The sequence below is a fragment of the Sciurus carolinensis genome, chromosome 4 (genome assembly GCF_902686445.1).
Source record: "Sciurus carolinensis chromosome 4, mSciCar1.2, whole genome shotgun sequence".
Taxonomy (NCBI): domain Eukaryota; kingdom Metazoa; phylum Chordata; class Mammalia; order Rodentia; family Sciuridae; genus Sciurus; species Sciurus carolinensis.
The window spans coordinates 91293441-91308835 of NC_062216.1; the positions used below are offsets into that span (position 1 = coordinate 91293441).

Here is a 15395-nt window from a genome sequence, read left to right on the forward strand (position 1 = left end):
AGAAACATCAGATTTTTCATCTGAAAGTTTCCTAAGTCTCATCTGCAGAAATTTTGGTGGGTCCAATTTTGGTGGGTCCCCAAAACTCCCTTGGGATCTATGAAGTCAACTCTATTTTCACAAAGATTCTAAGACATTATGTGTCTTTCACAGTATACATTTTGCACTAATGGTGCAAGATGATATAAAACTTCTGTTGTCTTAACAAATCAGGGCAGTGGAGTCCACACTATAGTTGATGTGGCGGTGGGGGGTGCGCAGAGCAATGAGAAAAAGGAGCCAGCTTCACGTAGGAATCACTTGACAAAAGGGTAAAAATTATTAATTTTACTAAATCTCAACCCTAAACACAAATATTTTTAATATTCTGTGTTTTACAATGGGAACTATGCAATAAAACACTTCTGCTATATGTCAAAGGACAATGCTGTCTTAAGAAATAACACTTGTGCAATAACTTGAACAGTATGGCAGATATTCTCTCAAAAACGAATAACTGATAACATCATTTCAAGGACAATTCAAAATATTTGTTTCAAATAATAAAATTCAAACTTTCACAAAAAATTCAGATTTTAAAAATCACTATGAGTTTGACAGTTTCTCAATCCTTAAAAAACTTTTGATTTGATTGGAGATATTAATATATGTGATTTTTTATAATTAATAATGAAATACACCAATATTTAGAAGGAAATAATTCAGTGAAACAAACTTTTTCCAAGCATGCAATGTATGATATTGCAAAATCATGCATAGAAACATGATCTATTCAGAGTGTAAGAGAGCAATGTTTTAACTTAAGGCAGTATGAACAGTTCTTTGATATGGTTTCAGATTACACATTAGGAAATTACGATTTCTTAAGCAGATATAATGCTCATGTCTGTAGTCCCTGCTCTTCAGGACATGAGGTGGGAGGACTACTTGAAGTCCTGAGTTTGAGGACAGCCTGAGTAACCCCAGTGAGATCTCATTAAAAAAAAAGAGGAAGAGGAAAAGGAAGAAGAAAAAGGACAAGGAGAAAGAAAAGAAGGAGGAGTAAGAAAAGGAACTACCACTTGTTAACTTCTGGTAATAAAATCAAGAACATTCACAATTATATTCCTTCTTTTCTTAACTGCATATCTGTGTGAGGCAAGATTTTCTTCATATACTTGAGTTGAGATACCACATTATAACAGATGAAATACTGAAGTTGACATGAGAATCCAGGTGTCTTCAGTTAAGTCAGTTAGTAAAGAGATTCAAGAAATATAAATGATGACATTCATTTCCCTAATTTAAAAATATATAATTTTATTTTAAAACTATACTCTTTTCTATAAAATATGTTAATGTGTTTACTTGTTTGTTAAAATTTATTTTTATTAATGTTTGATGCCTATTAATATTAATATTTTTGAAAGTATCAGTTTTAATTTCTAGTATTATAAATATTGGTAGATGTTATTCATGAAAGCAAAAGATCCTTGGGTGCTTCAGGTTTTTAATACTTTAATGAAGTTTTGCTTGAGACTAAATGTTTCAGAACTACTAGTCTAAAAGATTCTAGTGAAAAAGGGTAGCAAAGAGAATTTGAATATTTTGAATTTTTTTGGTCCCTGTTACATTTGAATGTAAAATAGATTTATGCATTCTGAATGGTTAGGAGCATAGGCTGTGAAGCAAAATTACTTAGGTTTCAGTCCGTCCTAGTTCTACCACTTACTAGTTGCTTAATTTCTCTTCAATTTCCTTATGTTTGAAATGTAGGTAATAATGTCACTCATTTTATGGTAAGAGTAAATGAGTTGAACCAGTTCATGTAGGACTAAATGCTACTGGTAACTATGGGTTGGAAAAGAACATTGGATGGCAACAGATCTGATACCCACTGAGTTTAAGACTTCTTTAAGAATATTACTAATGTTTATTTACTTTTTCTTCAAGTTGATGCCACTTTTCACTCTCAATTCGCTGTTTCTCAAGTTTTTCCAGTTCTTCTTTCTCATGTTTCAAACGGGCTTCCTCTAAAGAATCAAAAGATAAATAAATAATCTCAGTGATTAGCTCACTTTTTTTTAAGGTTCTTAAAATTACTCTAAATATTGTCAAGAAGTACTGTAAGACTTTATAGAAGATACAACCCTTTACTTTGTGGTAGAAATGAGAAAAATGTTAGCTTTTTTCCTTCAGGAAAGTAACATGACTCCCAAACTTTCTCACACACACAAAAATGTGTTCATGATGATATTTTTCTTCTCCAAAGCTTTTATAGCAATCCAGTAATTATTTTAACCAATAAAATACACAGATGTATCATGGTTAATTAGGGGAGTGAAAGTCTTCAGAAGACATCCATATCTACATCACCTCAGGAATTACTTTAACTTTCCTTACTCTCACAATTAAAACAAAATATAAAATATATGTTGAAGAATATGAATTTAACCTAATGTAATAAAACATTCCTTAAGATAAAGATGCTGATATTGAATTCTTATCATGAGTCATCTAAAAAGAATTTAGAAGATGACATAAAAAAATCAGATGGAACCTGAGTCTTTTTAAAACATGAATATGAATCTGATGATGTTCTTAGTGCTAAAATCTATAGCCACTAGCGATATTCAGAATTTTTAAATCACTTTTTTGATATGTTAATTAGTAACACTTTTATGAATGTTTAATTGAAAATGAAATTGGTATTTGGCAAAAATTGTTAAACTGCAAGAACTTAAACTGTTGTATTTCTTGCTAGTGTATATTTCCAATCTTTAGTGAACTGAGTTTAAGAATTCTTGCTGCACAATCAACAGCAAATGTCCCTAATTTCATCAATAAATAAAAACACTTCAAGACGAGGTTGACAGAATTAGCAAATAAAAATGCAGAATGATCAGTTGAATGTAAATTTCAAAGAAACAATGAATTTTTTAAAAAGTTTAAGTACCAAATATTGCACCAGGCAAAGTATCCCTAAGTTAGGCAATTTCCATTTGAAATTTAATTTAAATGGACTCCTTTATTTTACCTGACAACACAACTTCAAGATATCATTGAATATAATTGGTTTGTACTAAGTAGAAGGCACCCATTATAAAATAGGTTTAAGTTAGAAAAATTAAAGAATTCTGAAAAATGTTGACTGGATTACAGAAATACCAACCTATTGTTAGTATTACCTGTATATAAAAACAGTACCATTGTTTATTTTGTACCTTCCTCTTTTCGTCTCTTCTCCTCCTCCTCTTGTAGCTGTTTTAGTCGCTCAGCTTTGGAGATTTTCTTTTTCTTACTGCCAGACTTAACAAAGATCACAACATAATAAAAGCTTTTAGCAAGCACCCAAGTCGCTTAAAAACACACACTTCCTCAAATAGTAATTATGAAAAACATTTTGTTTTCAAACAATTTTTCATGTATTCATTTAACAGATTAGGTTGCTTATTAATGCAAAGCCTTGATTCAGAGCATTGAAGGACTAAATCTGAAAACAAATAAGCATACAAATTCTTTAAAAGAAGAAATGAGTAGCTATTGTCATATCTAACAAAGCAGATTTCAAGCAAAAGTTAATCAGAAGAGACAAAGAAGGTCACTAAAGACTGGAAAAGGGAGCAGTCCAAAAAGAAGATTTAATGATAGTAAATATATATGCCCCCCAAAGAATTAAAATCAGCATACTATAGTGATACAGCCACATCAATGTTTATAGCATTACAATTCACAATAGCTAAATTATGGAATAGATGCGGGTCACTAAGTGAATGGATCAAGAAAATGTGGTACGATTTTACTCAGCCATGCAGAAGAATGAAATTATGGCATTTACTTGTAAGTGAATGGAAGTAAAGAATATGATGCTAAGTGAAATAGGCCAGACTCAGAAAATCAAGGGTTGAATGTTTTTTCTCATATGTGGAAGCTAGAGCAAAATAAGGAAAAATGGAGATTAGGGATTAGATATCATAAATATATAGAGAAGATCATTGGAGTAGGAGGAGGAGATCAAGAAGGAAGGAAGGAGAGATAGGAAAGGTGAAATAAATGTAACAAAATCACATTATGTGCATACATAAATACATCACAGGAATTCCACCCACAGGTGTGTGTGTGTGGAAAGCACCAGTTAAGGGTGGCCAAATATATGAGCAAGTAGAGGATCAGTGGAGTGGAGGAGTTGGATAGAGGTAAGCAGAGGATGGAATAGGGACTGGATGGGTCAGAATCTATGCATGTATGGGTTTGTCCAGATGAACCCAGATAGTATGTATGACTATAATGCTCTAATTAAAAAAGAGAAGGAATTAGAGTAATAAGTATATGTAATTTGAATAATTCTCATACCCAGTCTCTGTATCTTTAAATGGTACAAAAGAAAAACCTCATCTGATTGTTACAAAGAATAAAGCAAAATATATGTAAAAATCATTTGAAAACTGTAATCCATAAAAGTAGAATGTACTTTTATGACTGATAGATATACAGAGAGTTATTTTGCAAGTTCAGAGGAAGAAGAGATTATTTTCAATTGTGGGACTCAAGTGAAATGTTTATAGAGCATGAGGTATTTAAGTTTGTGATCAAAGGATGTTAATATTCAGGGGAAGACATCCTAAGAAGCGGAAAATACAGGTGTAAGATATAGAGCTGGAAGAGCACTGGATAACCCAACAAATTCACCGGGTTCTGGGAATACTCAAAGAAGAGGTGGCAAAGGAAATGAGCATGGGAATGAAGGTTAAAGTGTATGCTAAAATGTTTGGCCATTATTCTAAGAAAAATGGAAAACTTCTAAGTTTTTGAGGAGTGTGGCTTCTAAGAATATAATTTGGAAAATTAACCTTATTGGGGAAAAGAGTTTTAAAGAGGATACATTTTGACACCAATTAAAAAAGCACAAAAAGACAAATATTGCATTTCTAATTTATATGTGGAAGCTAAAGAAATTGACTTCATGCATGTACAGAGAGTAAAATAGTTACCAGAGGCTGGGAAGTATAGTGGGGAGGGAGGGACAGACAGAGGTTGACTGGCAGGTACAAAATTACTGTTCTATAGGAGAAATAAGCTCTAGCACAGTAGGGTGACTATAGTTAACAATAATTCATTGACTATTTCAGCATACCTAGAAAAGAGGACTCCAAATGTTCCCAGCACAAAGAAATGATAAATGAGGTGATTCTTGTGTTATTCTTATTTGATCTTTACACATTGTATACATTTATGAAAGTATCACACTGTACCCCATAAATATGTACAATCATGTATCAGTTTTTAAAAAGTTATACCCAAAATAATTGTGATGATTTTTTTATAGTTTTCTTATGTATCCCTAATTTTTTTAGTTTTAAATTTTATATAAATTTATGCTTTATGCATACAATTGAGATTTACTTATTTTTATTGTGGCAAAGCACATACAGTGTAAGATGTAACGTTTTAAACATTTTCAAGCGTACAATTCAGTGGTTTTAAGTATGTTAACCAGCACCAATTTCCAGAACTTTTCAGCATCCCAAAATAAAATTTTATACACATTAAATGAAACTTTTTCCTGCCCTGGAAAAATTGGTGTAAAAATTAAAATTTTTAACTTATCTTTGAATGAAGAATTAGCTAATAAAGACTCATGGACCCAGAATTTTCTTTCTGGAAAGATGAACCACTGATTTAATTTCTTAAATAATCATAGACCTATTCAGGTTTTCTACTTCTTCGTTAAAATAGCTTAAGTTATTTTTTTCTGGGTGTTTTTAAAATCATGCCTCCCTTTTTGCTTTTGATATTTATTATTTATTGTCCTTTATTCTTGATATGCTTACTATAAAATTGTGAATTTTGTCAGTTTTTCCAAAGAAATAAATTATACCTTGTTCATTTATTCAATTATTTTATTGAATACATTAAGAATCTAATATGTGCTAGTCATTTCAGATATATAAGTATACAAACATCCTTGCACATATGAACTTACATTCAAATGGAAAGAGAAAGCAAAAACAAAACTTAAAAATAAATTATAAAAATAATAAAATATTTTAAAGAGGGATAAGAGTCAAGGGACTCTATACTGCTAGAATAGTTGTAGATAGATGAATTACAATTTTAAGTAGAGTGGTCAGGGTGGGCCTCATAGAGGTGATATGTGAGCGAATACTTAAAGGACATGAGGTTACCGATTCTCTCAGTTGGATGTTTTCTAATGCTTTTTGTGTTTATCCTTATTTCCTTTCTATTTCTTTGAATTTTATTCTTTTTCTTCTTAAGAGGGATACTTAGTTCATGATTTTCAGTATTTATCTTCTTATACAAGTATTTACAATTACATGATTTCTTTCTATTGCTTTAGCTATATTATACAAATTCTTAAGTATTCTCCTTATTGAGTTAAAATTATTTTCTATATTCCATTCTATTACCTCTTTTAAAAAAAGTTTTTAGTGGTACGTTACTATCATATATAATAGTGGAATTTGTTGTTAAGTATTTGTACATGCAGACAGTAACCATTATGTTACCTCTGGACCAACTTTAGAATGTTTTAAAAGTTCCAAGCATATTATGTCTTCCTGATTATACCTTATTCCTTTACTTTTTAGCTTAATATTATGCTCTGAACTGTTTCCATTTCTTGAATTTTAAACCTAATTGTATAATAGTATATTTGTCAACTTGGGGGAGAAAAGTATATATTCTTAAAATTCCCTAGTTGTTGACTGCAATGTTCTAAATACATATAATTTTTTAGATTTTTTAACCATGTTGCTCCAATCTTCTAAATTCTTAGTGATTTTTAATGCTTGTTCTATCAACTACAGAAGGATAAAATCTACCATGTTTGTGGACGTGTCTATTTCTCCTTACAGTTCTCTGAATTTGTGCATTGTATATATCAAGCCTTTGTAATTAGGTATACACAAATTAAAGTTATATTTTATTTGCTAATCAAATATATCTCACAAATGATCTTCTATTTCTAGAAGTGTTTTTAAACTTAATGTGTATTGTGTCTAATATTAATATGGCTAACAGTTTTTATTTTTCTAGCACTTGCATAGCATGACTTTATAATTTTATCTTCAACTTTTCTGTATCTTCAATATATTTTTGTATTTTTGATATATTTGAGCATTAATAAACTATCATATTTTGGAGAGTTATCCTACCTTCTTTTTGTTTTCTTTCTTGACATCTTTCTGATTGTCCTTCCACTATTTCTCTCTACTAGTTTGGAAGTTGCACATTTTGTTTCTATCATTTTAGTGGCTACCCTAGAAAATCAACAAATATACCTACTTTATCAATATCTTTAGCTTCCTATCAATCAGTACATGAACTTTAGAACATATTAACTCCTTTCCCTTACCCAATTACACATTATCATAAATCTTTTTATAATAGTTTTGAGATATAATTCACAAGCCTTACAATTTACCTATTTAAAGCATGTGCATTAGTCAGCTTTCCACTACTATACCAAAATACCTGAGATATTCCCCTAAAAAGAGGGAAGGTTTATTTTGACTCACAGAGTTAGAGGTTCCAGTCTTCAAATCGTCATTTGACACCATTACTTTTGGGCCTGTTGCAAGGCAGTACCATCATAGCAGAAGAAAGCTCATCAGCTCATGGCAGCTGATAGGAAAAGAAAGAAGGAGAGGAGAGAAGGGGAAAAGAGGGGAGAGGAGAGGAGAGCAGAAGAAAAAGAGAAAAGAGCGAGAGGGGGGAGAGAAGGGGCTGGGGTCTGAATATCAAGAGCATGCCCCAGTGACCTAATTTCCTTCTATTACGCCCCTCCTACTAGATTCCACCACTTCCCAATAATGCCATGGACTGGGAACAAAGCCTTCAACACATGGGTCTTTGGGAGACATTCAAGATCTAAACTATAGTATAGGACTATATAATGAATTTTAGTTTATTCACAGAACTGTGCAACCATCACCACAAACCATTTTAGAACATTTCATCACCCCTAAAGGAAATTCTACATATAATGGAAGTCACTTTTCTTTTTTTCCCAAACCCCCAGTTGTTGGAAACCACGAATCTACTTTCAGCTTCTATATATTTGCCTACTGTAGACATTTCATACAACTGGAATTATACAAAATGTCATCAATTGTGACCTACTGCTTTCATTTAGCATGTTTTCAAGGTTCATCCATACTATATATCATGTATCAATACTTCATTTTTATGGCTGAATAATTTTCCATTGTATTTTGCTTATCCATTAATAAACTGGTAAATATCTGCATTGCTTTTTTCATATATCTTATTTTTATTGTTTTTAAATATCATGTAATGATTATTACTGTATACCTTACACATATAATCTGCTTTGCAGTGGCTTTGTTTATGAAAAAATGTTTTTATTTTGCCATTATTTTTGAAAACTATTTTAGTTGCTACAGAATTCTAATGTGACTTTTTTTTCCTAGCATATTGAAAACATTCCACTCTTTGGCTTCCATTATGAACTATTACAAGCATGGTTCAAGTTTTTTCCAGTTTTGCAAATGTTCTCATGATAAAACCAGGGAAGCAAAACAGGGATTAAAAACAGTTCTGGTGCATCCATTATTTCTTTGTTTCTTGTCTTCACTCAGGTTTTTTTCTTGATAATTTCTTACTATGTTATCAGCTCTTTAGTACTTTTCAGATGATAGTTTTGATCTATATGTATATAGTCAGCATTATTTATTAACTTTTGGCAGCAAGAAATTTAAGTCCAATAAAATGGAAATGGAAGGATCAAAATGATGTTATTATTTTTTAATCTTATTCACTTTCATCAAAGACTTAAAACTTCACATTTAGTTCCAAGCATTAAAAATTTCTACCATTTACCTGCTTGACAAAGTCCAGTCATCAAACTTAAACCAACTGGCCATATCAGATTCAATTTCTATCAGAGATAATTGGTCTTCATTTTTTGGTATGAATGAATATGTTAATATGCATCCTGTGGCAACCTATCCCATTTCTGATTATGTACCAGGTATGAGATGACTTATTATACATTGTTTTTTAAAAATGTAATTTTAGGGTTAAGTATGTAGGTCAGTGGTAGAGTGGAGCCTAAGCATGTACAAGGCCCCAGTTTCCATGCGCAGCACCTCAAAAAAATAAACTAAAAAATTTTAAATGCAGTTTCAGTATCCGGAACCTGATACTGTTTATATTCTAGTACTAACACTGAATGTTCCATGAAAATCAGGACTCAACTTTTTGGTAACCAAGGCCTGTTTGCAAATATAGTGTTCCTAAATGAAAACAGGATTTCAAATACAGATATAAACAATAAGGTTTCCCTTTTGCCCATTCATAACAGTTTCATACCTGGAAGTACTTAGGCTACACTTTCAATCAATTCAAATAAAATAAATTAAAACAAATGTGTTCTAAGTTTTATAAAATCTTATCATAACCATATTTCTAAACAAAAATTTAAATATCAAAATTTCAATAATAATGCCATTTTCTTCACTGCAAGTCACAAATTATAAACTAAGAATAATGAGAATCATCTATGCATTCACTGATTAGTAAGTCAGTTCTTCCCATGATCTGATCAATGTCTTCCACTATTGAATGTATTCTATGAAGTACAGTGGTTTCTGAAAAAACATCATTAGAAGTGCAGTGATGTATCTTTAAATAGTGCACCAGGTTTTGTAATTTTTCTCTAGTCTTCAATTTTCCAGCCTTTGCAATGAACAATACTCATTTAAATTACACGAGGTTTCAAAGGACAACTTCAATTAACTGTGTTAATTTATTACACTCTTAACGATTTTACCGATACTGTAATCTACATTTAAAAAAAATGGTATTTCTTGTAGTCCAGGTGTTTTATCAACAAAGTATAATCTCATGGACAACACCACTGAACAAAAATTATCATCACTACCACCATTTCACACTACAATATATATGAATTCAGAAAATTTCAATACTTCTCTTGACACATTCTACCACTTATACAGAGAAAGACAATAACAAGAAGTCTTTGATACCTTGATTAAAAGAAAGCTTTGCCAGCACCAATGTCTTTAGTTTTCTATGTTTTGAAACCACAGACCCCAGGCAATGAACCAAAATAAGATTTGCAGTGGATAAGAGACAAGCTTTTATTTTAATACCAGGATTATAATAAAAGGGAAAGATGAAATGATAAAAAGGTAGGACTTTACAATAGTATTTTCTCAGAAAAAGGTAAATATTGAAGTTGACTATCTAAAAACTGATTTCCATAAAACTGTTCTTTGTATCCTTAGAAAACTTTGTGTAGCTCTGGGAGTACCTTTTACTTCCAGAAGTTCATAGGTTTTCCTCAGTTTGAATGAAGTCTTCTGACTGAGACTGTTGTTATAATAACTCCCTACAGGTTCTCCTACTTGTTTCCCTACAGTGAATTTTCCACATTGCAGCTACATTGACCCTTTAAAAACATAAATGGCCTTAAAAACACAAAGCCATTCTCCTACTTACAACTTTTCCAGGCTACCCATCACACCCAGAAAGAAATTCAAATATGTCAGCAAGGCCTACTTGGCCATGAACTACAAACTGGCTCTGCTTAACAACCGACCCTTATTTCACCTTTCACTTTCTACCTTGTTCATTCCATTCCAAGTACACTGGCACCCTTACCAAGGTCACTTCCAACCATGGATCTCTGCAACAACTGCTTCTTCTGCCTAGAATGCTTATCTCTCTGCGAGCTATTGACTTACTTCCTTGATTTATCTAGATTGCTTTTCAGATTTTACTTGGTTAATCACCCTATGTTAAACAGCATAGGGTAATCCACTATACCGTAACCACCACACTGTAACCTACATTTTTCATTGACTTGGCTTCCACCTATCCAAAGCTACCTGAAATTATATTATTTATTTCTCCAATCCAAAATAGAATATAAGCTTGATGAGTTCAAGAAATCAGCCTTGTGACTACTCACTAGATACCTTGAACACTACTAAACTGATGAAATAAATGTTTTTCCATGTTTTTAAAGACTTACATACAAGGATTGTATATGGTGGTAGCAAAAAATAGGGATAACATAAAAATCATAGTACATATTTTCAATGGGAAATGATGCAGCTATTAAGTGGTATGAGGTAATCTCAGTGTGCCAGAACAAAACTGTTCCCATTATACACTTGTTCTATTAAGCCTATGATGTCATCAGATTTAAGATGCATTTTAATTTATTACTAGCAAATAAAGGAAATAATGACCAAGATGGTAATCTAAAAGTAAACACACACATACATAAAGCTGAATACAGGTGAAGACAAACAAACCCATAACACGGAAAGGTATAGTGAGGAAAATTGCATCTCAACACAGACTGGATAGAAGGAAGAAAAAAATTTCCCTAAGAATTTAAACCACAAGCCAGTTCATGTGGATTTTCAGTCTGATGCACAACATTAGTTTGGTCCAAAACCCTTCAAGAAGAATTAAACTAAATTTACTACCAACCTGTTACTAGTGACAGGTTATTAGTGAGCCCAAGTGACTGACAGAAGATAATATCCTCTATGGAAGAAATGGATGTCACTGCAGAACTACAAGGAGAGTAATATACTATCAATTATAAAACATATCTCAATATCAGTAATGTTAAAAGGTAAAAAGAGAGTATAATTGAATAAAATAAAACATTAATAAGTGAAAACAAGAAGATGCAGAATGTACCCCTATGTGGAAAGAACAGGTGTGTGTGTGTGTGTGTGTGTGTGTGTGTACTCTTTAGTGATTAGAAAATTTCTGAAGAGATATGCAGTGATTATTCTAGGAAGGCAAGCTGGATATCTTGGGTAAGAATAAAATTTCCACTTTTATGCTATTTTAATTTTATACCATATGTATTTATTATTGTTTCCTTTAAAATACTTTGAATAATCAGAAAGTAAATATATCCTTAAATGTTTTCCTAACTCTACTGAAAATACGAGGTATAGACTCATCCCAAAACCACAATCTGATTTATTTCTTGCTTTGGTTTTCAAATTTCATGGGAAGAATATGACCATCTCTAAGAAAAACAATACTATAAACAAAATAATCCAAAAGATTTATTTGGCATCCATGCATACATTATGCTAGTGTTTCAATATGGATTAAATCCGCTGAGTTATTAAGAGGTGGAAACTTTAAGAAGTGAGTAGGGCTCTGACTTCATCAGTGGATTTACCCATTCATATAATTATTGAGATAGTAGCTTAAGGAATTAATGCATTATCTCAAGAGTGGGTCTGGTATAAAAGTCAATTTACTAAGTCCTAAAGTTCCTTGTTTCTCACCATGAGATTATCTGCACCAAACTGGGGTTCAATCTTGGATCAAACCATGAGCCAAAGTAAATGTCTTTTCATTATAATATATCCATTCTCTGGTATTGTATTATTAACAAGAGAAAACAGACTAAGACATAGGATTAAGCACCAAAGTAAACAATGAATTTTCAGACTTAAAATAATTCCTCTAAGATTTCAGATTTGGACCAAAAAATGAAAGTCCACTAAACCACTGACTGATTGAAGAGATACATAGCACTCTCCAGAATGCTTCCCTATTAAGAACTTTCCCAGATCCTCCATTAATTTTGTTCAGTTATATTCACAACCTGTAAAAGAGTATGAAGTTAGTAGTGGGGCAAATAACTGACAAATGCAAACAAAGAAGGCAGGTAATAGTATTTCTTGAAGAAATGTTTAATTATATAAATAGCAATTGCACATTTATGCAAGCTTTTCTTCCAAGTAGTCAAGGATCCAAATGTTAAAAGTATTGGCAGGTTAAATGGAGTTTCACATATTTATTCAATAACCATTGACTAAATTTCTACATGTGCCAAGCACTATACTAAATGTTATAGATATAAAAATAAGTGAAATGCACCCAACTTTTAACAGCTCACTGATACAAATACATAATTCCAATAAAATCATATGATTTATAATTTAGGTATGTACTAATGCATGTGCTGTAAGAATACAACTGTCCTTTGATAGAGGTTGGTGATTGGTCCCAGGCCCCTAAGCATTTCAAATGCATGCTTATACCCCTTATATAAAATAGCATAGTATTGCTATATAACCTAAGCATATCCTCTCATATACTTCAAACCATCTCAAGATTACTTATAATACCTACTAGAATATACATACTACATAAATTGTTGTTATACTGTATTGTTTAGGGAATAATGACAGAAAAAAAGTTTGTAGATATTCTGTACCAACAAAATTTTTAAAAACTTTTATCATTTATAGTGAAATATTCAAAGTCATTTCTTCTAACTTTTGAAATATACAGTGTATAATTGTTATGTATAGTCACAATTTTTTTAGAAATAGATTTCTAACTTGTGTTTGGTTGACTCCATGGATGCAGAACCTATGGATGTAGAAGACTCAACTGTAATTGAGACTGCAAGACAGAATGGTGGAAAAATATATGAAGAAATGACCCTTAAATGCCTTAAAGCAGGCATTCCAAACCTAAATAAATCCCTGTTGGAACCAGGTAGGTAAATAAAGCAAGGAATGTGACCATGATCAAGACTATGACAAACGGAAGACTTTTTGCATCCCTAAAAGGGTTAACTGTCATTGAAACAAACCAACTGTTGCCTTATAGGACTGTAGGCCCAATATTATTAGAATTCTAGTATTTCATGAAAAGATGGAAAGCAGATTTTTGTGCAAAAACAACTGATTTTTTAAAAGGAAAAAACACACTTTCAGGTCAAACAAAATATGTTTATGGGTTAAATCTGGTCTGCCAGTTAAGAGATTTAAACTAAAGTATAAATCCAAAAAGTAAAGAGAAAAAAGAGCATTATAGACACATAAGAGTACATCTTTTATTGAACTCATATTTCTACCCAGTACTAAAAAAAATAAAAACAAAACTACAACAAAATAAAAAAAACACAAGTAAGTGTTAATCCATTTAAATTCATGTTAATTTGGGGTTCACTTTTAAGTCACAACAGGTTTTATAAATAAATTTTTGTGTTATTCTGGGAAAAAGAAAAAAACAAAATTTTCTACAGCAGAAGTAACAAAAAGCCTCAAATCTAGACACAGTCAAAAATAAAGGATATTTTTAGTATCTTTATAAAATAAGAAATATCTTTTTATGTCAAATTTAAAATATGTTTGTAAGGATTATTCCATGATTTAAATAGCATTAATGAATAAAAAAGTAAGCATAGTAATCTTATACACTATAATAAAACTACAAATTAGTTTAAAATCCCATAAGAATTCTGAATAAACAATGTGTTCATAAAATAAACTATTTTGAGAAAATAGTTTCTACATACCTTTTTTTCTTTGGGACCCTAGAAGTTGGAAAACAAAAGAATTGTTAAATTTTAAAAATAATTCAGACACTTTTAACTAAAGTACCATGATTATGTAAGATGTCAAAGTTAGGAGAAGTTTGGTAAAGAGCATAAGAGGACTCTCTGTATCATCTTTGCAACTTTTCTGTAAATCTAACGTTATCCTAAATTAAAAAGCTGTTTAAAAAATAATTTAGGTTAAACAAAAAACCACACACACAATTTGAACAAAACTATAAGCATGTACTACAGGAAAAACTAAGATAGTTCACCCATAAGGGTATCTTTTGTACATAAGTTTTTACAATATTTTTAATGACAAGTAATCAAGGATCCATATTTAATGAAATATTCTATTACTAAATTGAGTGCCAGTCAAGAAAGTACTAGTTTAAAGGGTTCCAGAAGTAATGTTAGTGACTAATTATTGGCACTAATATCAAATTTGCAAGTGTAGAAATGATATCATAAAGAAATAACCTTTCTGTATAATAAGATGGATTGGTTTTATTGAAAGGGAATTGGTTATTCAAAGCAGGCAAAGATATGAAGATTCAAGTTTCTATTCAGCAGTGTGCTTTAAAGAGATCTATTCTTTTCTGGACATTATTTTGGAAAGTACAATACTTCGATAAAGATTTATAATTACAAGAATTTTCAATAACACTATTTGTTATTGATAAGGCCATGTACCCATCAGATTTCTGGTAAGGAGATGATGTGATTATAAGATTATATATTTGACATATTTGAAAAAATTATAAATGGGAAATATGGGTTCAAGTCACAAGAAATATCACTATACAATATAAATGTTAAAACTGATACATTAGATTTCATCTTATTGAAAAGTATATATATTTTACTGATTCATCAGATATTAATTAATGCTTTATACATAAAGCAGTCTGAGGTGCTGGAAACATAAGAAAATAATAGAGATTGATCTCATGTGGTTTTTACAAATGGGTTCTATTTTTGTTATAATATTTGCTATCAATTAATAGTAACATGTGTTCAATTTGAAGTAAGT

The 15395-nt window shown here is 31.1% G+C and overlaps 1 protein-coding gene across 8 annotated transcripts in view; it reads right to left on the reverse strand.

Moving 5' to 3' along the window:
* Positions 1 to 15395, reverse strand: part of Dnai7 (dynein axonemal intermediate chain 7) — an 82117-nt gene that overhangs the window by 64932 nt on the left and 1790 nt on the right. For 2 of the 8 annotated variants that reach the window (XM_047549032.1, XM_047549031.1), the window contains exons 2-5: positions 14342 to 14359; positions 11488 to 11573; positions 3168 to 3288; positions 1921 to 2012 (exon numbers count right to left, since the gene is read on the reverse strand). The gene's annotated coding sequence lies outside the window, so the exon portion shown is untranslated. Of the gene's footprint in view, positions 1 to 1920; positions 2013 to 3167; positions 3289 to 7154; positions 7177 to 11487; positions 11574 to 14341; positions 14360 to 15395 lie in introns of those variants that run through there. The other 6 variants (XM_047549033.1, XM_047549026.1, XM_047549030.1 and 3 more) reach the window with 4 other exon arrangements.